General features: G+C 55.3%; 1 protein-coding gene across 4 annotated transcripts in view; it reads right to left on the reverse strand.

Annotated features, from left to right (window-relative positions):
• JDP2 (Jun dimerization protein 2) overlaps positions 1–8,115 on the reverse strand; it is a 38,831-nt gene extending 30,716 nt beyond the window's left edge. Inside the window, exons 1-2 of one of the 4 annotated variants that reach the window (XM_047737627.1) lie at positions 7,859–8,115; positions 6,111–6,225 (exon numbers count right to left, since the gene is read on the reverse strand). The gene's annotated coding sequence lies outside the window, so the exon portion shown is untranslated. Of the gene's footprint in view, positions 1–6,110; positions 6,226–7,518; positions 7,681–7,858 lie in introns of those variants that run through there. The other 3 variants (XM_047737629.1, XM_047737630.1, XM_047737631.1) reach the window with 3 other exon arrangements.
• Positions 8,116–8,400: the final 285 nt, after the last annotated feature.

Raw genomic sequence — 8,400 nt, forward strand, 5'->3', positions numbered from 1 at the left:
GACCTGCCATTTCGCCCTCAGCACCCCAGCGCACCTGCCTATGAAGCCGTCTGTACAGAGCTCCCTGCCAGGCACCTGAGTTCACACTTGGTACCCCAGGCCCTATGTCTGGTCTCCACCTGCTCTGCCTCCCACACCCGGCCCCTCGACCCTCCTTAGCAACCCAGTGTCCCCCGGGCCTTTTCAGAAAAGGATCTGAGACTCATTCACATCAAGTCATCATCTTAGAGCTGGAGGAGGGCCCTGCGCTTATCTAACCACATCCTCATTTTGCACATGAGGAAATTAAGCTCAGATGGGTGAAAATGACTTGTCCAAGGTCACACAGAGGAAAGCCAGGGCTGGACTCCCGGTCTCTGGATTTAGAACCAAAGCTTTCTCACTCTGCCTTTTTTGTTCCCACCCCCCCGCCAGAGTTCAAGAGATATATATGCAGATATTAATAATCTTTAATGGGGGACTTTGAGACACTAGACCCTAGCAAAGGATCACTCTCTTGCACTGAGGACCCTCTACTGTGCCCTTCCATGCAGATCCAGGTTTAGGAAATTCCCCAAACACCCCATGGTATGCTGGGTGGGAGCCCAGATGTGGACATTGACCCCTGAGACATCTCTATGTGGTGGGTCAAGGTGTTGTGAACCCTTCCTAAGCCTAAACTGGACTGAAGGCACCCTGCCCCACCTCCAGAGCCAGGCCTGCAATGCAGAGAGGTCTGCAGGTTTCCGCACCAGAAGGTGGCTCTGGGCAGACTGGATGAGCTGCTGTTTCCCAGGGCCTCCCCCAGGGAGAACAAGAAAGGGCCCAATGTAAGGGACTCATTCCTAGGTGGCAAAATGATGCCTGGCCCCAGCCACAGGGACACCTGGCAGGCAGAGGGGAGTGTTCAAGCTACCTGAGCCAAGCTGACAAAGGAAACTCACATCTCCTTTCCAGAAAGGAGAAAACCCTTCCATATCCCCTCTGTCCAGACCTGACTCATGCCACAAGGAGTCAGTGACCACCGCACCCCACCCCGAAAAAAAGGATGCTTGAGCTAGTCAAACCAGGACAGGCACAGGAGGCAGGGAATGCTCTGTGCCTGGTGTTTCAACAGCTGGATACAAACCCTAACAGGATTGGGGGCACCACAACTCCACTATGCAGCCAAGCAAAAATACAGCACAAAAATCCCCTCCTGGCCAGAAGCCCCAGAACCTTCCCGTACTGCAAGGCCATTCCTACCAGGCAAAAGGTGCATGTGGGCACTCAGCAAGCATAGGGGTGATTTCAAGAGGGAAGCAGCAGTCTGGCTGTTGCTGCCCCCTAGAACCCAGGGCCTAGCGTCATTTCTGGCACAGAAGGGAACCACAAATACTTGGTGAACTAATAAATAAGTAAAATGAATGAATGAACAAGTGATGAAAAATAAAGTCACGATGGAACAAACTGAGCGAGTGGATAAGGATTTGTCTCTGGGAGTTTAGATGCTCATTATCCACCTCCAGATCATTTGTTCCCACAGTAGACCCCAGAAAAATACTCCAGAGGCTTCTGTATGTTTCCCTGCCTAAACCATCTCAGAAAGATGAAGCCAGACCCCACTCTATTTCCGGGAATGATAGGCTCTGCTCGCAGCTTCTGTTTATTTTCCTACAGATGGTCTAAATGAGACACTACAAATGATCCCAAAATATAATGGTTTCTTTGCTACTGTGGGACCCCCCTCGGAGGGGTAACCACCCCCTGGGAGCAGCAGCCCCATAAATTCTTGCCATTCCTGCTCCCCTGTGAACCCATCCCAATGCAAGCTGCACTCAGAGATTCAGCCACCAGGTTTCCTCTACAGAAGCAAAAGTCCCCCTTTCCTCGCGCCCCCTCCTCCCCGCCCCGCAAGGGTGCCCCTAACTGCTCAGATACAAACCACAAAGTCCTTAACACATGCCATTCCTAGAGACAATCGCACAGCTGACATTCACCAGCTCGAAGTCATCCTAAACGTGGGGTTGGGGGGGGTATTTGGGGGTGCTGGGGAGGGTGGCAGAAGGCGGAGCTGCTGCAGCGGCTGCCTTTCATACCAGGTCCTCATTAACTGGAAAGAGCGGCTCACGATCCAAGGTTGAAGACAATTTCGGTGATTGAAAAATAAAATAATTTGATGCGATTTAGGGATCTATAAAGATGGGGGAGGGAGCAGTGGCCGGGAAACCCATAATAGCCGGAGGAATTTACCACTCAAGGAAGAATAGGAAAGATGACAAGAGGTGAAATCATCTCCCAAACTGCTTGTTCCATACGGAAACAATTTAGGAGGAAAAGGAGAGCTACGCACTAAAAAGCTTTAGGGGAAGAACCCGGAGATTTTTCCCTTCGAGCCCAGGAGGTCGGAAAGCAAGATAAACACCGTCCATGTCTCCATTAGTAACTGGGATGCATAAATAAAGAGCAAGCTCTATACGTTGGCAGAAGACCAAAACTGGCAAATGGGGCTTCACCTCAAAAGACAGGCCCAGAATCCAAGAAGATTTGGGCAATTTGGGACATTGACCAGGAACAACTTGGAAACTAGCCAATGAAGAAAAACTGGGTAATGCACAGATCCGAGATGAGACTGACAAGTAAGGCACGAATAAGACGGAAAGCGTTCGGGAGGTCACAGCAGACCCCAAGCTGCTCTGGAACCCAAGATTTTGGGAGGTTTGATGCAGCTCCCTAAAAGCGGGCTTGGAAAAGATAGGGACCAGATGGGTCCAAGAGGCAAGAACCTAAAATAGAAATCCAACATCTGTATCTCTCTGTTCTGACTTCTGGGGGCGAGGGGTGGGGGTGTGTCTTAGGCACACAGTTTGGGGCACTGCCTTGTATAAGCACAAGAAAAGCCACAATATACTTCAATTCCAGACTGGGTCCCCTTGGAAGATACTAAGATGAAGAATCATTTCAGCCAAAAGAAGGAAAGGTAGAGGAACCTAAGTTTTCCCCTCTTATTTTCTTCTCTCGTATACTGTACGTAACTCTGTAAGATATAATTTTTAATGAAATAACAGTCTTGCTGTGATGGGTGAAGCTTGTACAGGGCTATCTTGTGAGAAAGTGCTCAATAATCATCATTTTAATCTAGAATGGTGAAGACAGATTAAAGGTGGTGGGACATAGGTTAAGAGAAAGTCAGGATCTGCATCATGAACTCTCTATCCATGGAAATAAAAGTTTAAGGGAAGCTCTAAAGTCCCTGGGTCTCTTTGAGAAGGCCAGCTAAGCAGGGTCGGGCCTGGTTAGTACTTGGATGAGAAGGCCAGCCCCCCCTAGGCAAACAGCTGGACCGGGCTGGCATCGGGAGCCAGGAATGGGTGTGTAAAGAGTGCAAAAGGCCTGAGGCCACAAGGCTCAGCGCTAAGAGAAAGTAGAGGTGAGTGGGGGCAAGTCAAGGAGCAAGGCTGCTCACGGGTCAGGGTCCAGGAACACTAGTGGGGTTAGAATGAGTAGCCAGAGACTGAGAATCAACATGAGGGGGTGGGAGGTCTTGGGAGCCAAAGCCTGGGAAGATTCCCAGGAGGAAAACGGGGGTGGGGAGTGGGGGGACAGAAGTCCATGGGCAGGAAGGGGTGAGGGGTGGCAGACAGAAAGGTGCCAGGCCAGTGATGATAAAACATAATATCAACTATGGTGAATCTCCAAGAATTAACAGCAAACCTGTCTTGGAGCTAAGGAATCATCTAGAATGATCGTCTCCTGGAATCTGAAATGAGGTGGGTAAATCAGCTTCCAAAAGATAAGATGATCCAGAAGGCAAGGAGCAAGAGAACGGAGAAAACTCTAAAACCGAGAACAGGGGCATGGCACCGGTGTCTCCGATGGGGGCCTCAGCTCTGCAGGCAGGACAGGGAGGCAGGCAAACAGTAGGAACGATGGAGCCCCATCATCCGAAGGGGAATCCAAGCTCTGCCCCTTACTAGCTGTGTGACACTGGGCGAGTTCCCTAACCTCGCCACATCTCACTTCCTCCCCTGTAAAGTGGGAATAATAATGTTATTTGCCCTGTAAGACTGAGAAGAGGATTAAATTAGTAATACACTGGAAAGTACCTGGGAACAGCGCCTGTACCTAGTGAGCGTGATGTCAGTGTGGCCATGAAGACCTTCCTTCCTGGAGGGACACCAGTGCTGGATGACCCCGCGACCTCCCTTCCGCACGGTTCCCACCTAGCACTGATCCCCTTTCCTATGACTGTGAAGAGGGTTCTTCCCCAGAGGACTCTCTGCTGTCCCACTTTCCAGCTCTAAACCCCCAAGGGGGCAAACCACCCTGCATCCAGGTCGTTAATGAAGAGAAACAAAGAATGCCTGATCAGGGGCGCCTGCGTGGCTCAGCGGGTTGAGTGTCTGCCTTCGGCTCAGGTCATGATCCCAGGGTTCTGGGATCAAGTCCCATGTTGGGATCCCTGCTCAGTGGGGAGCCTGCTTCTCTTTCTCCCTCTGATACTCCCCTGCTTGTGCTCTCTCATGCAGTCTCTCTCTCAAGTAAATAAATAAAATCTTTTTTTTTTTAAAGGATGCCCGATCAGCGGTGGGTGCAAAGGTGCAGAAACGAGGCCCAGCACCCATGCTTTCCCTTAGTTTCTCCTAAGGTTTCCTCCAGCTGCCAGAACACAGCTGCATAGATCACTGGCAACAAGACACCACCAGGGTCTTCCACGCTGGCCTCCAGAGGCAGTGGGCCAGCATCGTCCGAGTCCTTCCATCTACTGTATCCCGCACTGCTTAGAAGGGGTCAGTCCTTACATCCTCCCAAGAAAGGAATGAGGGGTGACAGGATCAGAAGCCATCCATGTGACACCCCAGCATGCATGATCCTTGCATGTCCATCCCAGCCAAAGAAGAAACTGGAACCTCTCCTCCCAGGAAAGAGTCTTCTCTGGAGACCAGAGAAATGCCTTTGATAAGGCCCTGCCTATAAACACTGCCTAATGTAGGTGCTCAATAAAAACACATCAAAGCATTTCTGCCAAGATCCTTATTCCAAACAGCGAAGAGCTGGGAAGGCACTACCATTGGACAAGCTTTCCCCCCTCTCTTCCCCGCTCACCCCATCTCTGGTGTGGGCAGTTCACAGTATGACCCATAACACAGACCTGCACACACTGTGTGACAAATTCTTGGCCCTTTAAAAAAAAAAATCCCATTGACCAGCTCAAGCTTTGGAAATCAAGCTCTGCAAACGGAATCCCAGGGGCTGCAGCAAGAAAACAGACTAAAAAATAACAATAATACAAAAAAAAAAAAAAACCAGAACGGTGGGCTCTGGCTGGGCCTCCCACAGCCAGCTATGAGTGTAAAGAAACACAGACTGAAAATTCCAACCTTGGGTCGCTAAAGCATTTGTCTCTGCTGAGCTTCGAGAGGCCAAACCACACACACGCACAAGAGTGCACACGCGCACACGCACACACACGCGCGCGTGCACACACACACAGCACACAGAGCTTGGCAGCCCGTAAGTTCCAGAGCTGGTAACACAAGCCACGGAACCGACTGCCAAGACAAGCAACAGAATGAGCCAGGCCCAGTTTCATTGGCCACCATACGCTGCATATGGCCCGGGACGCAGCCAAAACAGTGTTCTCACCCTCCTCAAAGGCATAGGAGACCCTCTGTTTTCAAACACACCTCCACAGAGCCTTAATTAAAGGAAAATGGAAAAATAATGTGCCTGCTGCCCCCCCCCCCCGCCTATATAGGTATGCACACACACATAACCATACACACTCACTCTATTTTTCTCTTCCTCCCATTTTGGTTGCAAACATAATTCATTCACATGGAAAAAAAGCAAACTGCATCCTGCAGCAGAAAAGCAAAGAATGGAGCTTGCCCTCAGCCCTGGCTCTGGCTGCTCAAGTTGAGCTGGGGCGGAATGAACACAGAGCAGGCCAACCTGGAATCGCACAGGGCCCCTCTCTTCCAGAGCCCGGCTGGAAACAGAGACCTCGGCGTGAGAGGCGGTCCACTGCAACACTAGCAGCCCCATGACAAACAGGGCCCGGGGAGCCTAGCCCTTCCCATCCTGCCAAGGATTCTGTAGGTTGGAAAGGATGCCCACAGGCCCGCAAACAGGTGGGGGAGACAACAGACCCCAGCGGCTGCAAAAGCTAGGCGGTGAGTGAGTAGAGAGATCCTCATCCAAATCCTTCCTTCGGGGACACTTAGCACTTCCCAACACATCTCCCTGGAGGTGGCTGGAACCAACCTAGGAAGAAAGTCAGAGGCCTCAAAGCCCATGCTTTCCACCAGCCCTTCAAATCTCACAGCACCCAGCTCTTCAGGAAGATTCTGGAGCTGCCGGCAGCTCTGAACCAAAGCCAAAGAAGAAGAGGAACAGAAGAGTCTTTGACAATTCTGTCCTCCCTGTTTTAAACAAGGCACAACCTTCACCAGCCAGAGGCACAAGAATAGATCCTGCTTCTCTTCCCTGGTCCTAGGTTTATATAAAACCAGAGCCACGCTCACACCTGATACCTGGTTAAACTCTCCCCTAGAAACCTGCAAAGGAAGATAAGGCATCCATCCAAGCTGCAGCCAGATTTGCTGGAAAGATGAAAGCAATGGGAGGTGTTTTTAAAAACCCTCAGGGGAGGAAGGTGGGGGGGGGGAGGGAGATGATCTGGGAACACCGCCTGCAGCAAGGGCTTAAAGGACAAGCAGGCACCCCATCGTGGTTCAAAGCTTCAGATCAGATGCTCCTCAAAGTAAGACCTCAAGGAGAGTCCACTAAGATTTAGACCGGGGTACGCACACCCACGCAGTCTGCAAGGCCTGTTTTGAGAGACAGACCTGAGCACATCTGCCCTGAGCGCATGTCGTCAGGTCATAACCGGATGCCCTGAACTTACGCTGTAGGGAGAGCCTTACACTGAGCAACGGTCCGGCAACGTTGCAACTGGAGCTGACCCAAGGGGTCAGTTGAGTTCCTCTTCCACCAGCCTCTCCAGCCGCAAGGATGGCCCATCCATCCCTGCAGAAGAGCCAAGACCTCCCATCTTCCCAGCTCCTCCCACTGACCCAGGCAAAGCCTGGGTCTGCCACTCCAGGGTCCTGAGATCCTGCCCCAATGGCCCAATCCCTCAACCTCCTTTGAGGGGCGGGGCAGGAGAGAGTCTTCTAAACTGGGCTGGGCAGGAGAGGAGGGGCAGGTTACCTAGAGGAGCAGGCTTGCCTCCTTATGTAAGCTGGCTTGGGAACCAGGGGGAGCCCACGGGGGACCCGGGCCGCCCCCTTCGCCCCCAGCCCGTTCCCAGACCAGAACCCCGGAGCAATGGCCCTGAGAGAAGCCCTCGCCATTGGGTTGAGAGCCCCAGCGCTTCTCCAGGTCCTCTGAGAGCCGCGCTTCCTGCCAGCGAAGGGGGTGGGGGCCGGCACGACTTGCCAGCAGGTCCCTGTCATCCCTCCACCACCAGCACCCTGCACCTCCCCGGCCTCTCGGCCTCCACCTCCACCTCCGCCGCCCGTCTCCCCGTCCCCGGGCAGTTTTCTCCCCACTCACCCGGTTCCCCGCCGCCCGAGGGAAGCACCTCCCTGCAAACGGACGGGGGAGGAGAGCGCGGGAGGGAGCGTCCCGGCTGCCCCGCGAGCCGACGGAGCCTACCGTCCCTGGGCGGGAACCAAAAGGCATTCACCGGCTCCCCGGCGCCGGGCCGGAGGGGCCCCGGGGCTGCAGCTCCCCCCGCCCGGACAGGCTCGCGGGGGTCGCGGGGGGCGGCCGGGAGCTTCGGGAGCCTCCCCGCCTCGGCCCGCGCGGGGGCCGCGGTCCCAGGTGCCCGCGCCCGGCGCGCCCTCCCGCCCCGCCCCGCCCGGCGCCCCCCGGCGCGCGCTCTAGCACCCACCGTGCACAAGCCGCGGGCGGAGGCGGCGCCCCCGGGGCCGGGGCCCGGCTGCAGGCGCCGTGCCCACGCAGCGCCGCTGCCGCCCGGCCGCCGAGCTCCGCCCGGTGCCCAGGCCCGTCCCGGCCCGGGAGCCGCCGCGGCGCCAGCCCCGCCGCCGCTGCAGCGTCCGCCGCCGCCAGCGCCCCCCGTCGCGGCCGCCGAGCGTCCCTCCCGCAGGCTGTGGCGGGCGGCGGGACGGGTTGCATCAGCCCCGGCTATATAGCGGCCCCTGGGCGGCGGGGAGGGGTCGGGAATGCGGAACCCGCCGAGCTGCCAGCTCCAGACGTCAGAGGGGGACGGAGAGGAAGGGAAGGAGGGGACAGGGAGGAGGGGGTGTGGATCCGGCGCCTCACACCCACTGACCTTCACCTCCCCCGCCGCCCCGGGCGCCCTCCTCCCGCCGCGCGCCGCGCAGCTCTCCCCGCAGGGGCCGCGGCTGCCCCGGCTCCCGCGCGTCCCCCGGCGCCCACCCCGCGGGGAAGCAGGACGCGGCGAGCGGTTAT

The sequence above is a fragment of the Lutra lutra genome, chromosome 7, assembly GCF_902655055.1.
Source record: "Lutra lutra chromosome 7, mLutLut1.2, whole genome shotgun sequence".
Taxonomy (NCBI): domain Eukaryota; kingdom Metazoa; phylum Chordata; class Mammalia; order Carnivora; family Mustelidae; genus Lutra; species Lutra lutra.